General features: G+C 44.2%; 1 protein-coding gene across 2 annotated transcripts in view; it reads left to right on the plus strand.

The window, feature by feature from the left end:
* The first annotated feature begins 9,623 nt into the window (after positions 1 to 9,623).
* ZFP37 (ZFP37 zinc finger protein) overlaps positions 9,624 to 26,440 on the plus strand; it is a 45,316-nt gene continuing 28,499 nt past the window's right edge. The window contains exons 1-2 of one of the 2 annotated variants that reach the window (XM_028493629.2): positions 9,629 to 10,297; positions 10,404 to 10,527. The gene's annotated coding sequence lies outside the window, so the exon portion shown is untranslated. Of the gene's footprint in view, positions 10,298 to 10,403; positions 10,528 to 26,440 lie in introns of both variants that reach the window. The other variant, XM_028493630.2, reaches the window with a different exon arrangement.

Here is a 26,440-nt window from a genome sequence, read left to right on the forward strand (position 1 = left end):
CAGGGGAACCGATTTCGCGCCCCGGTCTGGGAGGATCCCACATGCCGCGGAGCGGCTGGGCCTGTGAGCCATGGCCGCTGAGCCTGCGCGTCCGGAGCCTGTGCTCCGCAACGGGAGAGGCCACAACAGAGAGAGGCCCGCATACCACAAAAAAAATAAAAATTAAAAAAAAATAAATGAAGGAAGCCAGTCACAAAAGACCACATATATATATTTTTTAAATTTTTATTTATTTATTTACTTATTTATTTATTTTTGGCTGCGTTGGGTCTTCGTTGATGCGTGCGGGCTTTCTCTAGTCGCGGCGAGCAGGGGCTACTCTTTATTGCAGTGCGCGGGCTTCTTATTGCAGTGGCTTCTCTTGTTGTGGAGCACAGGTTCTAGGCACGCAGGCTTCAGTAGTTGTGGCACGTGGGCTCAGTAGTTGTGGCTCATGGGCTCTAGAGCGCAGGCTCAGTAGCTGTGGGGCACGGGCTTAGTTGCTCCGCGGCATGTGGGATATTCCCGGACCAGGGCTCGAACGCATGTCCCCTGCATTGGCAGGCGGATTCTTAACCACTGCGCCAGCAGGGAAGTCCCGATGTGTTCATTCTTGAAGCCACGGTTGAGGACGTAACACCTCTAAGAATTCTTAGGCACAGGCTCTCTGCCCAACTTCACAGGGACCCTGGACTTGTCTTGATGGGCTCCTTTGACACCTCTATGAGGTTGTCCACTCCAACTGCCAAGGGCTCCCAGGCCCTGCACACCTGCCTCCTGCAGGAAGACTGAGGGGCCCCGAAGACTTTCCATCAAGTTGAAGTTAGCCCATGATGTCATGTCTCAATAGTGACTCAGAGGCAAATCTAAAAATCAGATAATAAGCAGTTGGTACTTTATTTATTTGCTCAGACATCTTGTACTCTTTGGTTTGGTATTGCAAAACAAAGAACCACATGGAAGTTTACAGCTCAGGGAGATTTTTTGCTGTGAGTACACAGACATCCAGGCAGCTTTCCCAAACATGCCTGAATGTCCCCTTCTGAGAAATCACAAGTGATTGGCAGGAGAGGTCAGCAGAGCATTGTGGATGAGGGGCCACCTGTACGTGGATCAGGACGTGGATGTGCGTATGGTGTGTGTATATGTCAGAGTACGCATGATTGAGCACATGTGTAACTGTGCTCGTGCATTGGGTAGATTTATGATTCTGTACTTGTAAGTCAGTGTGAGTGGCAAGTCTGAGTTTGTGTGAGCTAATGTGTGAGTTGAGAATGTGGGGAAATGTTGGATTGGTGTGTGTGTGTGAACATGTAGGCACTTCAAATGATGGGGGAGAGGAGGAAGGGCTGGATGCTCACTGTTGGCCATGAGAAAGCCCCCAGGAAGTAAACCTGGGACACGAATGCTGCAGGGTTGATGGGAAACCACCTCCCTGGTCCCTGACTTGGAAAGCCCCAGGGCTGGCACTGCTTCCAGCTGGAGCCAGGTTGATTACAATGTGCCTCTCTAGATCCAAGGCCAGTCTGTCCAGGTTCCTACTCTCAGACCCCTCTAATTTTTTTGTGCCCTGAGACCCCTCCTCGATAGACTGTCTCCATCTGCAGGCCCCTGCCTCGTTTGCAGAGGGGGAGATGGGGTTGTCACCTTCCAGAAAGCAGCCTAGAGTTGCTTCTGTATAAGTGGATAGAGCACAAGAACAAGGTAAAGAGGTCAGCTGGCCTGTCTCTCCAGTCACAGAGAGATACCTGGTTCTAGAAAACTATAATCAGAGCTCCAGGGAATTTGAAGGAACAAGGATACGTCTTTTTCTTTCAGAGGGATAAACAGTAGGGGATGTCCCCCCTGAACTGAGACTCAGGAGGCCTGACTCCAGACTGTGCTATTGCCTTAGTAACTCAGGAAAGTCATTTCCCTCCTCTGGGCCTCTGTAGGAATAAAGATAATCTACAACACAGAATCTCTAAATTTTCTTCTTTTCCAAATGGTTAGCACATGGTATTTTAATGATCTGTAAACTTATCTGTCTCCCCCACTAGAACCTAATGGACTGTTCCTGTTCCCCTGACCCCCATTCATACGTTGAAGCCTTAGCCCCCAACGTGATGGTATTTGGAGATGGGGCCCTTGGGAGATAATTAGGTTTAGATGAAATCATGGGGTAAGGCCCCTATGATGGGATTAGTGTAGTTATAAGAAGAGAAAGAGAGACCGGAGCTCTCTTGCAGGCACTCTCTCTCTCTGTCTCTCTCTGTCTCTCTGCCATGTGAGGACACAGCTAGAAGGCAGCTGTCTGCAAACCAGGAAGAAGATTCTCACCAGGAACCAAATCTGCTGGCTTGATCTTGGACTTCCCAGTCTCCAGAACTGCGAGAAATAAAAGTCTGTTGTTAAGTCACCCAGTCTATGGTATTCTGTTATAGCAGCCCAAGCTGACTAATGCAAACGTGGTTTTCTTCAGTATTTCCAGGGCTTGCCTAAGTTTCTGGCATATATTTAAGGATGGCAATAGCAATAATGGAATCTAGAGTTATTGTACATTTCCTGTACCTGGTTCTATGCTGACCACTTCACAAAGATTATCTTTTCTAATCAGCACAATAACTGATGATGTGGATGCCATGATGATCCCCATCTTTTCAGAGAAGCCAAATAGCTTGCTCAGGGCACCCAGCTGGTACAGGGAAGACCCCAAGCAGTCTGACTCCAGAGGCCCCCTTCTTAGGCATAAACAAAATCACCTTCCTTAGGAGGCATATCACAGTGCTCAATAAATGAGGATTAAATATTGTTTGAGTGAAAGAAGCTGTTCCCTGCAGTTGAATGCCCTCCCCTTCCCAGTCTGCCAAATCCCTTTTCAGGGCTCAGTTTCCCTGACTCATAATAAGTACACAGTACTGTCTTGTGGATACCATTTTTTAAACAATTTTTGGTGCTTTTTCCTTATTCTTACCTTAGTGATCTCTGACTTATTTCCTATATGCCTTTGTGGGCTCCTCCAGGATGGACCTGTGTCTTACCTACTTCTCTATTCCCAATCCACTACCTAGATGTTTCTAGGCATATGGTAGGTGCTCAGTTGATACTGGGTTGACTGACTAGCAAAAAGCCAAGGATGATTTCTGAAAATTTCCTCAAAGTGACCACATAATTAACATATATAAAACCACTGACCTATGGAATCATACATGCAGAACAAAATGTGTAAGTAGAGTTATGGGGAAAACACATTTTACCTAAAGCAACTCTCAGTCTTTCCTCAATTTTGACTTTCAGAAATAATGCATAATTTAATAAGATATTATTAATTTACTCAGTGAGGTATAATGTACACTTTCATGAGTTTTGACAAATATATACACCTGTAAAACCATCACCCCAAAGAAGATATAAACTTTTCCAACATCCTAAAAAGTTACTTTTTGTCCCTTTCTAGATAATTCTTCCCACCCCTTGCCCTCTACAAAAATTGTTCTGATTTTTATCACTATAGTTTAGTTTGTCTGTCCTAGAACATCATCTAAATGAATCATACAGTATATACTCTTTTGTATGTGGCTCTTTTCGTAAACCTAATGTCTCTGAGTTCATCCATGATGTTGTCTGTAGTTCATTCTGTTCATTGCTGAGTAGTATTCACTGTGTGGATATATTATTTCCTGTCAATATAAATTTGGGTTGTACATGAACTATCATGTACAAGTGATTTTGTAGGCTTATGATTTCATTTTTCTTGGGTAAATACCTAGAAGTGGAATTGCTGTGTCAGGTTATTTTCTTTGATACCCAGAGTCCTTTGTAATTGTTAGAAACAAATTATTTTTCAGAAATGTGACCACTTAAAATGGCACATCATCATCATAAGGCCTGGAGATTTCCTGGAGCATGAATGCTTTGTGTTCCTTTAATTGGCACACTAGGCAGTATATTCAGGGCTCCAAGTAGGCACAGAAAAAAGAGAACAAAGAAAGAGTATGACCTGTTCACAGAACTGTATGAAGTTTCTCAGAGCATTTATGGTTTGAGCAGAGCAATGGAAGATGCTAAAATCACTTGGTCGTTGCAGACCTTTGGAGTAAAGACTTTGACAGGATTAAGAGGGACTCAGACCACATGTTGGGTGCTGGCTAAGCCATGTCCTACCTGTGTGACCTTACACAAAGATGCACAACTACCTCTGCATCTCAGTTTCTAGCTTGTAAAATGAGAGGAAAACCTTGTGAAACAAAGACAGACATTCTCTGCCCCCTGCACAGGGATGCTGTAAGGGTGAGCTAAGATAAAATCTACCTGTCTCACCTTGATAAACTGTAAAGTGCTGTGCAATGTGAGATAGCACCATGTGGAGAGAAGCGGGAACACACACAGAGCTCGTTTTGTGCTCCGATGACTGGCACATATTGCCATGAGGACTCAGCTGCCCTTCTTTCAGGGGACTGCGGGCAAGGTCAGACACACAGTGACAGTAACTCTTTGTGAGTTGCCGCTGGACCCGGATACCTCTCTCCGTTGTGTTCATCTCTGCAATGGGGGACTGTCAGGCTCTTTATTCCTTTACGCCTGCAGGAGAATCGTTCCCCAAATCACAGCCACTTCCCCACCCTCCACACAGTATGTCTTCAACAATTTTGTCCCTCGCTGATCTTTATCACCCAACTCATTCTCGGTCCACCACTGCAGATGACCTAAGGTGACTATTTTATGGAAAGTCTGTCCGGGGTAGTTCTAGCCAAAGACCTCAGGAAGAGACCTTAACTGGAGATAAAAGGTGAATGCAGGCAACATCACATACTAGCTGCATTTATTGAGAACTTACCTCTGTGTGCTAAGTGCTCATAACCATTTTATGAGTTGGGCACTATTATTACCCTTAGTTTACAGATGAGGAGCATGAGGTAGGACTAGGAGTCTTAGAAACTGAGGATTCCATTGTTGTCACTACCAAGGCTGCTGCCAGGTCACATGATCTTGAGCCTCAGTCTGCCTACCAGTAAAATGACGGTGAGGACTACCTCCCTTTAATTTTATACATCTTTTCCAGCATCAACATCCTGTGAGTCCGTGTCTCACTCTGGATGAGTCAAATAGCCCCTCTGAAACTGTTTTCTCATCTGTAGAATGGGCAGAACCATCATCACCTGGCTAGGTGCTGCTGTGACAGCGTCCTGTGAAGAGGGAACTGTGCTGAGATACTGAGTGTGTGTCTCCTCAGGGCCCCTGAGCCCCTAGGAAATGGTGGGAACCCGTGATGAGCCGGAAGCCAGGCACTTCCTTACACGTTCCCTGTTCACTTGGTCAGGAGTGGATAGAAGAAACAACAGAGATTATGGGACATTTTGCCCGGATAGGATCTTGAGATCAGCTTGTTAAATACTTTCCACTCGATAGAAGAGAAAACTGATGCCAGCAAGGGTAGTGCTTTCTCCAAGGACACTTAGAGAGCAAGGGAAGAGCTGGAATTTGCAGCCCTGGCTCGCTGATGCCGGATCAGTTCTTCCTGGAGCATCAAGATGCTCACCTGCAGAAGAGAATGCTGCATCACTCCCTGGGCCCCACTCTCTGCCTGGGTTTGCTTCCTGTCTAGCCACATTTCAAGTAATTAATAGTCACGTGTGGCTAGTGGCTGCCGTACTAGATAATTGCAGCTTGAGAGAGACGTGATGCTGTTTTATTGGGGATTGGCCACTGGGTGGCGCTGTTATCCATTTTGATCCGCACTTGAGAAAAGACTCAGACACAGAAGTAAGGCCAAAGCAAGGTAATTTATTACCCTGTCCTTGCCTTCCCCTGCCCCTCCCCCTCCTTCAGAAGGCCCACTTACAAAGAACTGCTGCCTAGCCTAGGCACAGAATTCCCGGAGCGCAGTAGGTGAGTTCTCACACGCGGCTGGGGCGTCGGGGCAGTTCAGCAGAGCCAGGTGGTAGGTAGGGATGCCAGCTGGAGCCAAATGCCCTCGAGTCCTGTCAGGCTTCCAGGTTACACAAGGAGAGGTGCTGTCTTACAGGAAACTTGTGCAGAATTTTACAAAGGAGTTTGGATATCCAAGTCGATGTTATCAAAGCTTTATTAGGAAAAGGCAGAATATACACCTGTGACCCATTTCTTAAGGAAAGTCATTTGGAAAGAAGCTAAATAATCTGATAGGAAATTCTAGCTGACCACGAGGTCTTTGGAATTTTAGCCACTAGGCTCTTTCTTGTGCAAACTTTACAAACAAGCTTTAATATTTTCTTTGCTCTATGGTGAGGAGTACAGAAACTCATTACAAATGTACTTTGCATCTAAGAAGACTAAGCCTACAAATAGAGTTTGCCTAGTTTCACCCTAATACAGAGTAGTCCATGGGAATTTCATTATTCTCAGGCTGAGACAGTTCAGTGAATGGGTCATGAATCTGAGTATCCCTACCCATTTTAGAGGCAGCATGAAAAGTGTGAATTGAAGGGCTGAAACACACACAGCCTCGGTACTGCGTCTGCATTCTGATCTATTGGGAACACTGTCCTTCTAAGTTTCTTACCTTTCAGACACTGATCTAGCATGAGATCTGAAACACCAAAAAGACACCACAGTGGGGGCAATACTCTGGATCCCAACTTTTGGAAGGCTGAGGGGGGATCACTTCCATTCATCTCCCACTTACGGGTCATGTAGAACACCTGCCACCATCTGTGAAAGAAAGCTCAGTGTGAGTTCCTACCATTTGCATTGTGACCCTTCTCTGAGCTTCTTGTGTTCGCTGGGAGCCCCTGATCAAGTTGAGTTCACTGTTAGGAGGCAGTCTATTTCCTCAAGCGTGACTCTCTAGGTGTGGCCCTGCAGGCCAGGGCCTGCAGGGCCCCTGACCCAGGGCAGGGGTAGAGCAGAGGAAGGGAGGAGTGCTGGCCAGGGATCTAGGAAGCAGGCTTGTCAACGATACAGGAGCACTGGAGGCAGAAATGAGCTGTAGCCCAGCCCTGATTTACCATGAGAAGGCTTCCACCTGCCCCCAGCTGCTTCTCCATTGCACACCAATGCAATGAGCCAAGGCCAGCTGAGGACGTTTGAGAAACAAGGAGGGTGAGAGAAGAGAAATTTGAAGGTATGACCTCTGGCAGGACAGTCAACTTCAGTAGGTCTGAAGTGAACATTCCTTGGAGATGGAGCAGGCTTGAGAAACAGAGCAGGATATTGACACTATCTAGACTGGCTTGGCCAGTATGAAAAAAGAATCATAATACTGGATTCTGAGATACTTTAGGACTCAAACATTCCTTTTCTGGATTTTTAAAACCCAGATCCATGGACTTCTAGGTGTCAAAAAGCCACAGGAATTATATTCAAAACTGTGTGTGTGTGTGTGTGTGTGTGTGTGTGTGTGTGTGTGTGTGTGTGTGTATGCAAGCACACAGGGCATTTCTATGGAGAGAGAAGCCATAGTCCATCAGACTCACAAAAAAGAAAATGGTAACAATTCCTGCATTAAAGTTCTCTGTGCAAAGGGGATAAATGAACTCAGGGGGTTGTGAAAAGAATAACTTTGGAAGAATAAAGTTCTTGGTAGAACTTATTGGAAAAATAGGTTTCATGGCAAGACAATGCATATTTAAGATTTGACAACTGTTTAGTAAAGGAACATGCTTTTTAAAAAAACAACCAATACCATATTCAGGTATGATTGACATACAAAAGGCTGACCATATTTAATGTATACAACTTGGTGAATTTGGGGATAAGTATACAGCCATTAAACCATCACCACAATCTATGCCGTAAACACATCCATCACCTCCAAAAGTTTCCTTCTGTCTTCTTTGTTATTACTTTTTGTGATATGAATATAACTTAAGATCTACCCTCTTAGCAAAATATTAAGTGTACAATATTGTTAACTATGGACACTAAGCTGTACAGCAGATCTCTAGGACATATTCATGGTGTATAACTGAAACTTTGTATCCTCTAACCAACACCTTCCTGTTTCCCTCTCCCCTTAGCCCCTGGCAACCGCCATTCTACTCCGTTTCTGTATATTTGATTATTTTAGATTCCTCATATCATGTAGTATTTGTCCTTCTGTGCCTGATTTATATTACTTAACATAATGTCCTCCAGGTTCATCCATGATGTCGCAAATGGCAGGATTTCCTTCTCTTTTAAGGCTGAATAATATTCCGTTGTATGCAGATACCACATTTTCTTTATTGATTCACCCACTGATGGACACTTAAGTTCTTTTTATATCTTGGCTATAATAATTGTGAATAATGCTGCAATAAACATGAGAATGCAGATATCTCTTCAAGATTGTGATTTCAGTTCCTTTGGATATATACCCAGGAGTAGGATTGCTGGATCATATGGTAGTTCTAACTTTAATTTCTTGAGGAACTTCCATACTCCTTTCCATAATGGCTGCACCAATTTACATTCTCATCAACAGTGTACAAGGGTTCCCTTTTTTCCAGACCTTCACCAACACCCCCCCCTTTTTAAAAAAAAATAATAACCATCCTAACAGGTGTGAGATGATAGCTCAGTGTGGTTTTGATTTGCATTTCCCTGCTGATTAGTGATGTTGTGCACCTCTTCATATACCTGTTGGCCATTTGTATGAATTCTTTGTAGAAATGTCTCCTCAGATCCTTTGCCCATTTCAAAAATCAGATTATTTGGATTTTTGCTATTGAGTTGTAGGAGTTCCTTATATATTTTGGATATTAATCCTTTATAAGATATAGGGTTTGCAGATATTTTCTCCTATTCCATAGGCTGCCTTTTCATTTTGGTGATTGTTTCCTTGCCGTGCAGGAACGTGCTTTTTATATACATCCTCTCACTGACTTTTCCAAAGCTGACAGTCCAGAGATACTAAACAGCTTGTCCGGGTCTCACAGCTTTTACCGACCAGTCTCCGGGTCTCCCGACGCCTGCTCAGTGCTCTTTCAACTCCAACTCCGAGACCCAGGCTCCCCGACCTACCTGGTGCTCTGGCTGGCCCTCTCTGTCCAGACTCTGGAGCTGAATCAGCTCTTCTTTCCACGGAGAGATACCAAGAAGTGACTGGCCTCCGCCAGGGTCTTGCTGCTGACAAATCTGGAACCCTTGAGCTCAGAAACACACTGAGCCAGATCCTGAAAGTACCCAGCATGGCAGCTTTCTTTTTGAGCAATTCTGTCCCATGTACATGGAGAGGGGTTGCAAGTGGCCCTGGTACAGGGATGTCATTGCGTGTGAGCTCCTGGAGGGGTATGGGCACTGTGGGGAGGGAAAGGTGGAAGGGGATCCTGTGTCCTGGGGCTGGGCCTGCTACAGAGCACACAGCTCCCGGTGCCACCTGGAAAACAGGTTTCCTAACTCCCAGGCCACCTAATTTTCCCTCCCACTAAACCACCCCTCTGGTGCATCTACCCCAAACCAGCTGAGCAAGCCCAGTGATTGGAAGGATAACCACGGTGCTCATCTTCTGTCCAACCGCGCTACCTTGGGTGGATTTAATATTGAGGAACCTCTGAGGTTCAAGAATATCACCTATGAAAATAAAAAGACAAAGTAAGATCATGGTTTAAGCTGAACCTTTCAGTTTTATGCGTAAAAATGTCTTTCATTTCTACAACACTACTTTAGAGTTCACATGATAGGTTCATATATTTGAAAAGCATCTATCGGATTGTCGCGCGGGCCCCATCGCCGGCGGCCTCCTCCGCCCGCCGAGCGCGCTCCCGCGAGAACCCGGCGAGCCGGCCGTGCGTTCCGAGTCGCCGCCGTCGCCGCCGGTCCCCGGGGCCGGCGCTTCCAGGCCGGGCTGGACGGGCACCTCCCGCCCGTCGAGGCAACCGCCGCCTACCCGCGTGTGTGGAAGGAGCCGCCGCCGCCGCCGCTGGTGCAGACCGCGGAAGAGTCCGGGCGCCCGAGACATGGGGAACATCCCGCCGCGCTGCGAGAACAGGTTTCGGTCACTTCCGTCGTCGGAACCCCGTCACCGGCAGCCGCGCTAGTTTCGGCGCCCGGAGCCTGGCGGGGACGGCTAGGAGTCCGGCCCGAGACGCGGCCGAGGCTGCGACCACGACCGCCCGGCAGCCCCAGATGGAGAGCGGAGCCTAGCGGGCCGGGCCCAGCCCGGCGGCGGGGACTTGCAGGCCCCCGAGACCCGGCGGAGGAGCCGACACCCAGCCCCGAGCCAATCCCTCCCCGGTCCCGGAGGAACTCCCGGGCGCCCTTCCCCGCGGCTCGCCGACTTCCCTCCGTGACGAAGTTTTCTCCTGTGCCTTCCCGAGGAGGATCAGTCTTTAGCTCTAGGACGCGCCTTCTGGCGGACTTGCTTCGTTTGCTTTGGGAGGTAACTTGCTTCGCTCCCACCCACATCTCCTTTCCTTGACCTCTTCCAGTCGGACGTTCTAGGTGACTGAATGGAGTTTTGAGTTGGACTCTTGTGTCCCTTACAGAGTTGAGCCTGGTCCCGGAGCGCCGGGGGTGGGGTGGCGTCAGCTGTAAGATGCAAACTGGATAAAAGGAGGACCTCTCGCCAAGGGCCCCAATGAATGGCACACAGTCTACTATCACCGACGGGTTGGTATGAAGCTCCCCCTCCGCTTAGCCTCCCTGGATGGGGCCCGACCTAGCCGGAGAGTCATGGATTGCCGATTACCTTTGCCCAGTGAAGTTGACAGGCGTCAGAGAGAGGGTTGTTTTGGAACTCTGCAATTAGCCTGGGGTTGCTGCCACGTTATCCGGTTGGTTGAATTTGGAAATGTAGGGGGTTTGTTTGTTTGTTTGTTTGGTTTTTGTTTTTCTGAAGAGAAACATTTCTCCAGATTCTCAGAGGAGGGGTAGGTAAAGCCATGACTGTGTTTTTCTGTCTGCAGAGTGCGTTAGGGTTCTGTACTGATCTTGGAATCAGAGGGTGAAGGTCAGTGCCCGAAGTCAGCTGGGGTATTGGTGCATTGTCAGTTTTACTCCTGTCCTGTAGTTCTCTAGACTCTGTTGCAGTTTAGGAATTTCTGTTTGTGAACTTCATTCTGAGACTGCCACATGATGATTATGAATTTGATATCCTTTAAGTATTGACTTGCACAGTGTTTATTATCTAATAGTTTTCCAGAATGTTGGAGTTACCAGTAAATCACAGGCTCCTGGTGGGGACAATATCAAGAAGCTAAAAAAAAGCGAGGGAACATCATGGGGCTTGATTTTTCTTTTTTTTAGTAATTTTATTTATTTATTTATTTATTTTTGGCTGCATTGGGTCTTTGTTGCTGTGCGCGGGCTTCCTCTGGTTGCAGCGAGCGGGGGCTACTCTTCGTTGTGGTGTGAGGGCTTCTCACTGCGGTGGCTTCTCCTGTTGCAGAGCACAGGCTCTAGGCTTGCGAGCTTCAGTAGTTGCAGCATGCGCGCTCAGTAGTTGTGGCTCACGGGCTCTAGAGCGCAGGCTCAGTAGTTGTGGCACACGGGCTTAGTTGCTCCGCGGCATGTGGGATCTTCCTGGACCAGGGCTCGAACCCGTGTCCCCTGCATTGGCAGGCAGATTCTTAACCACTGCACCACCAGGGAAGCCCATGGGGCTTGATTTTAATTATTGCGTTTTTAGTATTTCATCTTCCAGAAACATTTGCATTTAAGGGGTGTAAAGCCTAAGTGAATTATGTAGTAGAAACTGGCAGATGGATTTGTTGAGTTGGGTGAGTCCTTTATAGTACTTACCTATGTTGCTTGGTGGTGGTTGGTAAATTGAGCTACACTATGTGTGGTTTAAGTAGAGTTCCCTTATTCTTAAGAGTTATTCTTTGGACTATTAGGTGAAGTGATAAAAGCATATTCCTTTACTACATTTTACTTCTCAGTTTAATTATGACGTTGTAGCCAGGTCCCAGGTTTTACTCAGCCATTTCTTTTTTGGTCAACCTTCAAACTATTACATCATTAAAAAAAAATCAAATAACTGAAGTAAGGGACCAAAGAAAGCACTTTGATGAGAAGTGCAACAATTGTGCTCCTGCAGAAAGTAGTTGAATTTCCTAATAAGAGAGTTTCACCCAATTTTAAGACACATTTGTTGATTTTAAAAGGGCCAAATTCCATTATCATACCATAGCTATTCCAGAAACAGAATTTCCTCTTCCTGTTCATGCTTTCCAGTATCATGTGAATGTTCACCTAAAAGATTCCAATAAATATTTAACCTTTTTTTTTTTAAAGCATCTATGGAGTGTACCTATGTGCCAGGCACAGAGCTGTGCTTAGGAGACAGTGGTGAACAAGTCATTCATGGCTCCCTGTCTACATGAATTCACAGCCTGGCAGAGAGTGAAGCCCTAAGCCCTGGAAGGTTTTTGACAGTTTACTGGGAAGCCACATCACCTTGCTGGCTGGTAAGGCTTTTCTTTCTGCCTCTTCCCAGCTGACACTTCCCAAGTCACGCGGTGTCCTCGGTACCACATAAAGGACTGCTCAGTAAGCAACAGCACCTGTATTCTCTCTCTGAGGCGCAAATATGTGCACCTTTTGCACCTTCACTCTGTATCCAGCAGAGGAGTACTTCCTAGGCTCATTCCTCTAGTAGTACCTTTTCCTCGGAGGTGTCGGCTACTTCGCTCTCCTTACCTACAGGCAGAGTGAAGAGGTCTGTTTCCTCACACTCAGAGTGATGCAATGGAAGATCATGAAAAGATGGTTTTAAGAAGGGTAATTAAAGATGTTTCCTGTGCTGTGTGCCCTCTCCCTCTTGGCACAGCTAGGGTGGCCCATCCTTGTCAAATGACTGAAACCAGTGTGATAGAGGTCTCCATCTCCAAATTACATCAGCTTGAAAGTGCCATTTCTAGAAGTGACCTCTTTCTGGTCTTTCTTATAAAAGAGCCTCTTGTACGGGAACAAATGAGGAAGATCCACATTGACTGCCTCAGACAGGGACTTCCACATGGAAAGAGATACACCAGCAGCTTTACATCTTCCTCTCCTAAAGAGTACACTCACAGTCCTTTCCTTCTGGGATCTCTACACCCTTTGCGGCTCCTATTAACTCTGAAGGTGGTATTCAAGATAATTAAGAGGTGAAAGGAAGGTGTGATAAGGCGGGTTGTTCCTAATTCTGAAAATTAATTATTTAAATCCAGTGCCTTATTGTTTGGTGAATAAGGAGGGGGCAGGGTAATCTAGTACCTTGTTCTTTACTTTAGAATGCTAAGTTCCTATTAATTAATTTTTATTTTTTTTAGCCACGCCATGTGGCGTGCAGGATCTTAGTTTCCCCGACCAGGGATGGAACCCGTGTGCCCTGCAGTGGAAGCGCAGAGTCTTAACCTCTGGACTGCCAGGGAAGTCCCTCATTAATTTTTTATATATACAGAAAGATATTTATTATACGGAACTGGTTCACGCGATTTTGGAGACTGACAAGTCCCAAGATCTGCAGGTGAGTCAGCAAGCTGGAGACCCAGGAGGGCTGATGGTGTAGTTCCAGTCTGAGTCGCAAGGTCTGAAATCCAGGAGAACTGATGTTTCAGTTACTGTCCAAAGGCTGGCACAAAGTTTTATAGATATAGAAAGAAACTTTAAGTATCCTCTTTATGATGGAATGATTTGATTGTGCAGCATAACCAGTTCTGTAGCTACTATTTCATAGTCCCAGGCTGAGGGTTTGTTCAGAGGGAAACAGAGGAATATCTAAATACATATACTACCTTGCATTCCTAAGCACTTTGAGTTGTTTCTTTCAAAAGATTAGCAAACATGGCATAGTTATTTTATTTTGTATCTCTTTCATTGCTAGTGAAGATGTCATTTTTTGTCACCACCTGAAGTTTAAGAGCCTGTATTTTATCTGAACACTTATATTTGCATAAATTCTGTGTATATTTGGGTAGTAACCTTTTATCAGCTCTCACCTTCCCCCCATTATGTTCCTTTCCTTTTGATATTTTATGCATTTCCTGATATTTTATGTACATAGTACCACAGAATGTTGGTTCCTAGCGGTGTACTCAGCAAGTATTTATGCAGACATGTTGAGTTTGAACTTGAAGGGGCTTTGTGGCTTTCTAGTCCAGGAACCTAAAACATACATATGTAGAAGATGAGGCTTAGAGCAGTTCAATGATTTATCTAAGGTCATAGCTGGTAAATAAAGAACATTGAGCTAGACCTTGATGTCCGGTAAGGTTCTAGACACCACACCAAATTGCCTCAAACCCTAGAGCGGGGTTTCTCAATCTCAGCACTAGTTTTGGGGCCTAATTGGCCAGATAATTCTTGGTTGTAGGAGACTGTCCTATGCATTGTAGAATGTTTGTCAGCATCCCTGGCTTCTATCCTCTAGAAGCCAGTAATGAATTCCCCCACCCCTGAGCAGTGACATCTGAAAATATCTCTAGACATTGCCAAGTGTCCCCCGGGGGACAAAATTTTCCCCAGTTGCTCTAGCAGGAGGTAAACACTTCCTAGGCTTTGAGGGGGGAGTGGTGAGTTTCCTCTGCAGAAGTTTAGAGTTGGAGCCTGGCACTGTTCTCAGACAGTTGGAGGATGTGGACAAGCCCATATAGTTGCCCCATTCTACCTCTACAGAGCCAGGAGTATGGATACTGAGAAGCCCTATCCCATCATATGGTTCTGAGTCATCCCTTCTTCCACAAGGCTCACAGAAGAGCTGAACTGGCAGGCTGGGAATGGGCAGGGAGGAGGTGGGGTCTGCACACTTGTTGGATCCCAGGCTTCTGCTGAGATGGAGACAGCAGTTCAGACCCCTGAAGAATGACACAGGCAGAGTGCTGAGCAGGTCTTCCCAAGATAATGAGTGTGAAGCCCTGGTGAAATCAGCACCACAGACAGATCCCAGGGCAGACAGTTTTCAGGCACTGGATAGACCCAGAGGAGTTTCTTCCAGCCCTGGTAGTTTGGATCTGAATACCCTTTCCCTGCTGATGTCCTCCACCAACAATGTTCAAAATATATGTTTAAGGTAACCTTCACCACTGCACTATGAGATTGCGACTATGATCCTAATGTTACAGAAACTGAAAGCAGGCTCAGTGGTTCCCCTGCTCAGTGTTACACAGCTAGAAAATCTCAGGCTTCACAGTTGGACTGAGGATACTGGCTTCAAAGTCTCCTCTTTACCAAATGCCTCCTCCAAGCAAAGCTTAAGCATCACATCTTCCATGAAGAACTTCCAGAAACTCTATTCCCAATGGAATTGGCCACTCCCTCCCCTGTCCCCCACCCCCTGACACCATACCTTGTAAACACTTCACAGCCTCTATAATACTTTGTTGCACTTGTCTCTACATCTTCCCCTGCTATACTGTAGAGTTCCTTAAGGCCAGGTAGAATATCCCCAATTAATAACATGGTGCTGCCTGACACACAGTAGACACTTAATAAATGTCGTTGAATAAATAGATTCAGAGGAGCTACATGAATCATTTATGGGGACATTCTCCCATGATCAAGTCCATTATAGGCAGATCAGCAAGAAGAGAGTTCTCTAATTCCTGATTCTGAACTCTTTTCTATAGTCTTAAAGAATGAAACCAAAGTGATGATTTTGGCAAATGTGGAAAACAAAGATTACTGACTCATTATTTTCCAAGTTGGTCACACTGCTGTTAGGACAACAAATGAAAAAGAAAAAATGAAAGTACTAGACAGTGTTAACAGATTCAGGTTATTGAATTTTCAATGTTTTCAAGATTGGAGAAGAAAATCCTTAAGGAAGAAAGAAATAAACAGTAGAATTTGTCCCTGAGCATCTTTATAGGGCAAGAAGTTCAAACTTTGGAAAGGGTCTGATCAATCTTTGGGGTTGGACACTGCTCTCCAAGACCTGTCAAGCATCACTCCAGTCTAAGGAAAACAAGCTCTCTTGGTTGACTGAGGAACTGATCTCATTTATCACCAGATTCTTGGCTCAATGTAAGCTTGTGTTCAGATGTGCCACCCCCAAAAAGCTGGGTCTTCCCCAGGGAAGCATCTATTTCTAAGCCACTTGGAGGCAAGCTAAGGGCCCTGCTCAGACTCTGCAGTCTTTGGACGACCCTCCACCATTCCTAGTGGAAAGAGACTCGCTATCATTAGCGATCACTGCTAAGGCTAGAAGGCCCTTCGCTTTGGTGAGTCTTTACTTATTATCAGACCCAGAGATCTTCCTGCCACTTGGACTTGGCATTTCTCAGAGTCAAGCACTGGGGACAGGGAGGGATGGAAGAAACAGTTTAAACCCTGAGAGTGCCTGGGGGTATTGGATTTCCAGTTAAACGCTTTTGAGTAATTACAACTTTTATCCAAAGGGCACACATAACTGTTGTATTTTTTTAATATATAAATTTATTTATTTTTGGCTGTGTTGGGTCTTCGTTGTTGCGCGCAGGCTTTCTCTAGTTGCGGCGAGCAAGGGCTACTCTTCGGTGCAGTGCGCGGGCTTCTCGTTGCAGTGGCTTCTCTTGTTGCGGAGCACGGGCTCTAGGCGCGCGGGCTTAGTAGTTGTGGCTCGCAAGCTCTAGAGCGCAGGCTCAGTAGTTGTGGCTCACAGGCTTAGTTGCTCCACGGCATGTGGGATCTTCCTGGACCACGGCTCGAACCCGTGTCCCCTGCATTGGCAGGCAGATTCTTAACTACTGTGCCACCAGGGAACCCCAATTGTTGTATTTTTAAAAATTTTTATAAGACATCGAAAGACAAGGCTTCATATAGATGATGAAAATAAACACTAAGATTTAAAATAAATGGGCTATATAATTTACAAAGGAAAAAACACACTAAAAACTGGTTAACACACACACACGGTTAAAATCATTCCGGGTAACTTAAAGATATGTCATTCAAAACAAAAGGCTTTATGTTCTGCTTCTTACATCAGGAGTTAAAAACAAAAGTCTCACTGTCAACAGTATGATTTATAATCCTATCATCACTGAGGGAAATCAGTGATGATAGGATTGTAAATTGGACACAGATCTAGGAGACAGCATGGTGCAGTGGCAGGGTCAGAGAGAGCTGCATTCCAGTCTTGGTTCTACCACTTACTATCTCTATGATCCTGGAAGTTTCCTTGGGTCTGTGTCTTTCACATCATCTTGAAAATGGGGATAATACTATCCACTACATATACATATACTCTTTTTTTTTAATCTGTAGTTTTATTTTGTTTATATTTTAACATCTTTATTGAAGTATAATTGCTTTACAATGGTGTGTTAGTTTCTGCTGTATAACAAAGTGAATCAGCTATACATAAAAATATATCCCCATATCTCCTCCCTCTTGCGTCTCATATACATATACTCTTCAATGAGTAATTGATGTAAACTGTTTAACAGAGAACCTGACATGGATAATTAATGATGGTTGATCTCCCTACCCCCATGGAAGGGAAGAGGTGACAATTCTCAGTGGAAGCAGCATGGATATTTATTATATTATTCTTCTGTTTTTGAACATGTTATACCGTTATTCTATTCTTGAAAAGAGAGATAGAGAAAGATCTTTAAAACTGGAGATGGTATTTCAGGAAAAAGGCAGCCATGACTCACCTCTACTTTGGGTATTTTCTTCTCTTCTTGGGAAAGAACAGACCAGGGAAAACAAAGCTGAAAGGATAAAGGAAAGCCGTGGGATCAAGCCTGGCCAAACGCAGCCTTAGAATTGGAAGGGATCCTTTGCCTCAGCTGTGCCATCTGGCCTCTTCTTCCTTCCTCACTGCTTTCTGCCCTTTCCCCTGACCCTCCCACATGTACAGTAAGTCCCCTACGTATGAACGAGTTCCATTCTGAGGGCACATTCGTAAGTCCAATTTGTTCGTAAGTCCAACACAGTTAGCTTAGGTACCCAACTAACACAATCGGCTATATACCGCTGCTTTTATGCTTGCTTCCGGACATCTTGGGTTTGAAATAAAGATATTGTGCTAGTGTACTCTACACAGTACTGTATAGTAAAGTATACAAAAGCACAACCACTTGTAGAGGATGCACGCACATGGCAATGTATGCCAGACACATGAACTAACTTACGTGATTGGACATGCGAACACACGTTCGCATCTTTGAAAGTTCGCAACTTGAAGGTTCGTATGTAGGGGACTTACTTTAATGCTCCCCTCTCTTGTCCACAGCCTTCTCCTCCTCCCTGGGGCAGTGTGGGGGGGGACTACGCAAGGGTGTGACGACCAGGAAGTGGAGATCACTGTAAGGCATGTTAGAGGCTGCCTGTTACAGACGGCATTTCTTAATTAATTAATTGAAATATAGTTGACGTACAATATTATGTTAGTTTCAGGTGTACCCCATTGTGATTTGACACTTGCATACATTATGAAATGATCACCATAATAAGTCTAGTGGACTTCCCTGGTAGCACAGTGGTTAAGAATCCGCCTGCCAGTGCAGGGGACACAGGTTCGAGCCCTGGCCTGGGAACATCCCATATGCTGCGGAGCAACTAAGCCGGTGAGCCACAACTACTGAAGCCTTCACGCCTAGATCCTGTGCTCCACAACAAGAGAAGCCACCGCAATGAGAAGGCCGCACACCTCAATGAAGAGTAGCCCCCACTCGCCGTAACTAGAGAAAGCCCGCGTGCAGCAACAAAGACCCAACGCAGCCAAAAAAAAAAAAGTCTAGTAACTGTCTGTCCCCATACAAAGTTACTACAATATTATTGACCATAGTCCTTATGCTGTAGATTACATCCCCATGGCTAATTTATTTTTTAACTGGAGGTTTGTACCTCTCAGTGCCCTTCACCTATTTCAGCTCCTCCCACCCCCTTTCCTCTGGCAACTACCCATGTTTTTTCTGTATCTATGAGAGACACCATTTCTGTGTTGTTGGATAGTTAGGTTGGTTCCAGTTTGTCAAGACCTTAAATAACAGTACAATGAACATCTAGTATAACAAGCATTATGTTTAAATTAGGATAAATATATTGTTAATTTTTTAAAAGAATTAAGAGCAATTATTGAGAACCCTGATGAAAAGTTGTTATGCTCACAGTTATGGTTTATTACAGTGAAAGGATACAGACTAAAATCAGCAAAAGGAAGAGAAGCATGGGGAATGGTGCAGGAGAGTTCCAGGTATGAGCTTCCAGTTGTCCATTCCCAGTGGGATTGTGTGGATTGTGCTTACCTCTCCCAGCAACAGGGTCTGGCAATATGCATGGAGTATTTCTAACTAGGAAAGCTCACCTAAGCCTTGGTGTCAAAGGTTTTTATTGGAGATCAGTCATGTAAACATGAATGATCACCCGTGTGGCTGATCTAGAATTTCTATTTGGATCTTTTTTAAAAATGTAATTTCTATCTCTTTATTGATATTTTCTATTTTATGAGATAGTGTTTCTCATAGTTTCCTTTAGTTAGTTATTCACGGTTTTCCTGAGTTCTTAATCATATAAAATAGCTGATTTAAAGTCTTTGTCTAATAAGTCCAATGTGTGGGCTTCCTTAGTGATAGTTCTTCCACTGCTTTTTCTTTTCTTTTCTTTTTTAGTATTTATTTATTTATTATTTATTTATTTATTTATTTATGGCTGCACCGGGTCTTAGTTGTGGCATGCAGGATCTTCGCTGCGGCATGTGGGATCTTTCGTTGTGGGGCGTGGGCTTCTCTCTAGTTCTGGTGCACAGGCTCCAGAGCATGTGGGCTCAGTAGCCGTGGCATGCAGGCTCCAGAGTGCGTGGGTGGCATGTGGGCTCTCTAGTTGTGGCTCGCATGCTCAGTAGTTGTGGCGTGAAGGCTTAGTTGCCCTGCGGCATGTGGGATCTTAGTTCCCCGACCAGGGATCGAACCCGCGTCCCCTGCATCGGAAGGTGGATTCTTAACCACTGGACCACCAGGGAAGTCCCCTGACTGCTTTTTTCTTATGTATGGGCCATACTTTCCTGGTTCTTTGCATGTCTTTTACTATTTTGTTGAAAACTGGGCATTTTAAACAATAAAATGTGACAAGTCTGGAAATCAGAACTTGATCTCCTTAGGGTTTGTTGTTGATGCTGTTGTTGTTGTTTGATTTGTGACTTTCTGGGGCTACTGCTGAACATTCGTATTTTATATCATGTTGGCTACTGAAGTGTGTACTCAGTTAGCCTAGTAGTCTGCCAATGATTAGATAGAGATTTCCCTAAATTAACTGAACCAATAAGTCTCATAGTCTTTGCTGAGGGTCTGTTGTGTGTTTCTGGGCGCGTCTTCAATACTTCAGCAATTTATAATTCTCTCTCAGCCTTTGCTCTTTGTGCACAATCTCAAGGTTAGCCAGAGGCGGATTAGGCCTTCCTAGGTCTTTCCTGGGTGTGTGCACAGTCCCGCACGCACATGTAACCTTTTAGATCCCCAAGAATATGTGAGAGCTTTTCAACCTTCCTATGGGCATCTCATTCCTTAGGTTTTCCTTATGTTTTTGGCTGGCCTCTGTTTGCCCCAAGCAGTATCAATGCTTCAGGCAGCTGTGGTGTTAAACAACTGCCACTGACTGTTTTAGATCCTCTCTCTGGGGACCGGGGCTTCTCCCATGGAGTGAGTTCCGAGTTGGGTCAAATAAAGACAAGCCTGTGAATGAGGCCTTTTCGGGGAGCTGAAAAATAGTTCAAATAGTGACAGTTCTCTGGAGATGGGGCTTTGGGGAGCTCCTGAACCAATTGTCCCTTCCTGTGGCTGATAGGCTGCTGTTTTTCACAGCTACCTTGGTTGTGAACCTGCTGATTTTCAAGCTACCATGGAACTGGGAAGAGAAGGATGGAAGAGGGCAATTTAAAATGCCACAAAGCACACTGTTCTTACTGATATTGACTTTTTAAAAAAAATAAATATCCCTTTGGCATGCCTTGTAATTTTTTTTGTTGAAAGCCAGACATGTTGTATTGAATCATGTGAACTGAGGTAAATAGGCCTTTTGTGTGAAGATTTATGTTAACTGGCCTAGGAGTTGAGCTGTTCTTAATATTTTCTGTAACTCTAGGTTCTAGAGCCTTCAAACACCTCTAGTGTCCTTGTTTTAATTCCCTTGGGACTCTGGGCTTCCATAAAGTCTCCTCCTCAGAGAGAGTTTGTGTCTTGTAGCTCTTTCAGCTGTTATCCACTCTTGTTGTACTGAATTCCTTTTAGTATGGTGGTAAACTGTGGGGGAGGGGGGGCATTCTATAATCCTTTGATTAAATCTCAGTCTTAGAATGAGCCTGTTTCGGGAGGCTATGACCATTACATGTGTTTCTCCATTAATATTGCTTTCTTTCCCCCACCTTATTTGCGTAATAAAATTCCAAACGAATTTATAATGCTAAGAAATCACGTTTGATCTGAAATACCATGGAGAAAGTAAGACACAAAATATTATACTTATTTTTTAATTGTATGACAAATGCATTCCTTGCTGCAGAAATGTCAGATTATAAGGCATGTTCACATTAAGAATACTGTCATAACAGCAGAAGAAAGATTTATTAACTTTATTGAAATAAAAGAGAAATTTAGATATTATCTAGCTTAGGAAATTATTGATACTACGGAAAAAGATGATATTGACATAATGCTAGTGGTCAGCTATATAAGGAACAGTGGTGACAGGTACACACAAGGTTGTAAAATCCATTATTTCCACCAAAAAAGTGATTATGTCACATGACTCTGCGGGCACTGGCCCCAGCTTTTTCAACTGGAAGCCCCAATATTTGTATATTTTTCCCCGATCATGGATATGTTTTCCCTTTCTCTGGATTTGTGTCGGGATCTCTCCCAAGAAACAACCCTGAATATGGAAAAATTAGTACAGCACGTGATGATTTCCAGCCTCCAAATGCCTCAACAAATGGATACTCCAAATGCCTCAATAAATGGATACTTTTGTAAAATAAGTCTCGCTAAAATGTTATACGAGAAAGTCGAGAGTAAAAAGACGGGGAAAGCGCGGAAAACGGGAGGTTCTGTGCTTTTTTTTTCAGAAAGTAGTCTCGAGAGATCTCCGTGGCCGAGCTCCTCCTGGCAGTCAGGGCCTGGGAAAAGCAACTTCTTATTCACTATTTCCGCAGCCCCCAGGGGTCACGCAGGCGGACCTGCGATAAATGTAAGTGGGTTTCTCGTCCGGGAAAAGGCGCCACATCTCCCGGACTCGACGTGGATCCCGCACCCACTAAGGAGCCTATCGGTCCCGGGGCGAGTCGGTCGCCCTCTGCAGGCCGTTGATGAGTGGCGAACAAAGCCAAGCGCCTCCTCGCGGCCATCTCGGAGAATCACGGAAATTTTCGAGGCCCTGGTTTTCGTTGATGGCCCTGGAGATGCTCTGCTCTAGCCATACCTGTTCTCTTTCCTGGGACAAGCCTTCGTGCCATAGCTTGGAGAGCAAGGAAATCTGGCTTTAAGATATCTGGAAAGGATCTCTTCTAAGTCATGCCATAATGTCAGGACCGACTTCAAGTTTCAGGAGAAGAACAGGGGATATCAAAACCCCAAAGGCACCGAAGCACCTGTTTTGACCATCTGCCGCTTTTCAACCTGCTTGACAGAGGACTACAGTGCAGCCTGAGATAAGAGCCTCCTTGATAAATCTCTCTCTAACTTTGATCACAATCAGGAACAACTGGAGCAGAAGATAAAGGTAGAATCTCTTCAGGCTTGTACCTGTTTTGGAATTGTCCAGAGGAACTTCCAAGAACTCAGGAGCTCTCTGAAGCAGGGATCATTCAGCCATTGTGCCTTGGAGCTTATCAGAGGGGAAATTGAAGTGAGCTTTTCTCCCATTTAACAAATCCCTATGAAAAATCAGGAAATGAAGAAAGTGAAATTGGAACACTCTTAATTTTATTATTGTTTGCTAAGTACAAGAAGGCAATCTACCCTTGTATTTCTGTATCAGATCTAAAATACCAGAAACCAAAATCATGCTTGTACATCTTCAATTTCCACACAAAAAAAAGTTTAGAGAGAAGAACATGATTTATATTCCTTAAATAATTACTTTTATGATTTACATTTATCATTTAGTTTTGCAAATTTTCAGGGAGTCTTTGATATTTCCCCAATTTGAAATATATATATACATATATATATGTATATATATATATATTTTATGGAAAACTTTCTTTGGTTTACAGACTTCTGTCAGTTAAGGTGAAGTTAGCTTCTGCAACAGAAAAACACGTGAATATTGTTTGAACACCATACAAGCTTATCTTTGCTTCATATAACACCTAAATGTAGGCTTTCAAAATCAAGTGACTCTGCTTATGGCTTTTCTCCCAACAATGATCCAGGACCCCAGGACCATCTTTTTTATGGATTTGCCATTGTCAACATATGGCTGCAAATCTGGCTCCAGTGCTTGGGTCTATCCCACTCATTGTAGAGGGTGAAAGAGCATGTTACCTCTCTTGGGAGAGTGTTTTCATAGGCCAGGCCTATGTGGGCCAAATATCACTTCTAGCCACGTAAACTTGGCCAGGACTCAGTCTCATGGCCGCATCTAACAATAAAGAAGCTGTGAGACAGTCTAATTTTGTGACTGAGGAGAAGGGGAGGTAATAGGGAAGAACCTTTGTATTTTATTACAAGTTAATTACTAAAGGGGTGTTGCCTATAAACTTAAATTTTACATAATGGCCCATCTTTGGGAACTCTGCCTCCCAGGTAATGAGCATTAAGCCAAAATACCTTAGTTTAGCTCACCGGAGACATCCTGACCACGGCCACCTGTGAATGACTGTAGGAAGGAAGAAATTAACACATCCCCTCTGGAGGCTGACCAGAACCAGGAAATGTTTGATTTTACTCTCTCCCCTTTTAGTATAAAGGAAGCCTGAATTCTAACTCAGGCAAGATGGTTCTTTGGGACACGAGTCCACCATCTTCTTGGTCTGCCGGCTTTCTGAATAAAGTTGCTATTCCTTGCCCCAGCAACTTGTCTCTTGATTTATTGGCCAGCCATGGGGCGAGCAGTATGAGCTTGGACTCTGTAACTGAGAGACGAGATTGGTGAATAAGTGCACTGTTGATTTTTACATTATAAACACTAATTCGGTTTTTAGAATTAACATCCACTTTTCTTGCTTGAACACAATTTACCCAATAATACTGTGACTCACAATCTAATTCCATATATTAAACCCAGGAAATACACTCAAGGATGTCAATCATAAGGTTCACAGAATCATCGGCTCATTTTAAAAAGGGAGATTCACACTGTTTCAAGAGCATAGATTAAAGTTGAAAGAGAGCCTAGACTATTGTTGTCTCAAAATAAAAAAGAAGGTAGTTAATAGACTTAGTAATACTTAGATAGAGATTGACACTGGGGCCATCAGTCAGTGACTATGACAGATACTCCCATGTTCAGGATGATGTATGTTGTCTTTCACTCAGCATACAGAGGTTGGCAATGGGACTCACTCTTTCATGTGCTTTCATTTTACTGTCCTTCAGTTCACGTGTGATCAGTTAAGTGAACATCTCAAGAGTTATCCTTTCTTTATTCAGGTCTTTCACAGTTTCTAGAAGCCCTTATTATGCAGTTTGTGCTGCACCAGGGTGGGGCCCACTCTTTAATGTCCTTGAACACGAAACACAGTTTAAGATGAGTGAGACCCAATCCCAGCCTCTTCCCCAGTACACATTTATTCCTCATCCACACATGTTTTGAGGACTGACTGACTCTACAGAGACATCTCAGGGAAGGCAGCCCAGGTGAGGGCTTCCTGGAGCTGGCTCCCAGAGCTGGTCCCTGCATCTTGGGGAGCCTGAAGTCAGGTCTGTCCTCCCGGATTGGCAGACATAAAACACTCACTTTTTGGTGGAGGAACATGAAGATGTCCCCTTTGCCCAGATAATGGCCTGAGCCAGATCACAACCCATAAAAAAGATGGGGCTGGAGAATGAATGTTCTTTAAATTGAAAATTTTTTTCCTTTAAATATTTTTGACAGATTTGATTTGTTTGGAGACACTTCACCAAACAGGATGTGTGGATGGCAGATAAAAACATGAAAAGATGCTTAGTACCTTAGTCATTAGGGAAATACAGATTAAAACCACAATTGAATACTACTACATAACTATGAAATGGGTACAATTTTAAAATCTGACTCTAGTAAGTGTTAGAGGATGTGGAGTGAATGGAAGTCTCCTTCACTGCTGGTGGGAATGTACAGTGGTGGCATGGCCACTTTGGAAAACACTTCGGTAGTTTCTTAAAAGGTGAAATTTATCTCTTCTGTATGAGTCATCTATTCCACCCCTAGATATTTGCTTAGAGAAATGAGAGTATATGTCCTCACAGGACTTATACAGGAAGATCCATAGCAGCTTTATTTGTATTGCCAGAAACTGGAAACAACCCAAATGCCTGTCATTAGGTGAACAAGTAATGTGCACATCCATGCAGTGGAGTACTATTCACCCATGAAAAGGAACCAAACAGGGGTGCATCTCAAATAGTGAAGCTGAATGAAAAAAGCCAGACCCCCCCCAAATCATTTATACTGCATGATTCCATTTACATAAAATTCTAGGAAATGTAAACTAATCTATAGGGATAAAAAGTAGCTCAGTAGTTGTCTGGTGGGGAGAGAGTAAGAGACAGGCAGGTAGCAGAAGGAAGGGACTATAACAGGGAAACTTTTGGAGATGATAGATATCTTCATTACCTTGATTGTGGTGATGGTTTCATGGGTGTATACACTTGTCAATGCTTATCACATTGTATTGTTTAAATATGCCCAGCGTATGTCAATTATATCTAAGAAAATTTAAAAAAAGAAAAAGAAAAGCCAACTTGGACATGAGGGCAGTCCAGGGCTGCCCAAAGTAAGGCAGCCATCTACTAAGAAACAAAATCCAGGCGCTAGTGACTTTGTAGGGAGGTGGAAATCACAGGAGGGAATTCACGCCCTCTACTGGCCACCAGAGACAAAGACCATTCATCCCTGTGGGCAGAAGGCAGACAAGCACATGTGTGACCTAAGTAGAGCTCCTCCGGCTTCCCTAGCAAAGATGAAAAGAACTCTTTCTAGTCAGGACTTCTCTTATCTCTGTGACAAAGAAATTTGTCTTCAGCGTCAGGTAGCAGAGAAAAACTACAAGTTATTTAATCTTTCTATACCTCATGTTGCTGATATATGGATAATAATAGTGCATGGGTCATAAGGCTCAGTGTGTAACCTATAGTTTTCCAGCTCAATAAGGCATATCTACTGTGATATAGGGTAAATGTAATGTGAATAGATGTGGAAATATATGAAGAAATAATATAATACACAATAGCAGACACATAAATGCCTAATAAACGTTTTAGTGTATTTGGAATCTAAATAAATGCAAATCAAAATGAGATATCATTTTAACGGCCAAAAAAGCAAATATTAAAAAGAATCTTTAAGATTGTAGGGGAAGGGTGGGACTTCTCTGGTGATGCAGTGGTTAAGAATCCGCCCGCCTCGGGCTTCCCTGGTGGCGCAGTGGTTGAGAGTCCGCCTGCCGATGCAGGGGACACGGGTTCGTGCCTCGGTC

Source organism: Physeter macrocephalus, chromosome 9, assembly GCF_002837175.3.
Source record: "Physeter macrocephalus isolate SW-GA chromosome 9, ASM283717v5, whole genome shotgun sequence".
Classification (NCBI taxonomy): Eukaryota; Metazoa; Chordata; class Mammalia; order Artiodactyla; family Physeteridae; genus Physeter; species Physeter macrocephalus.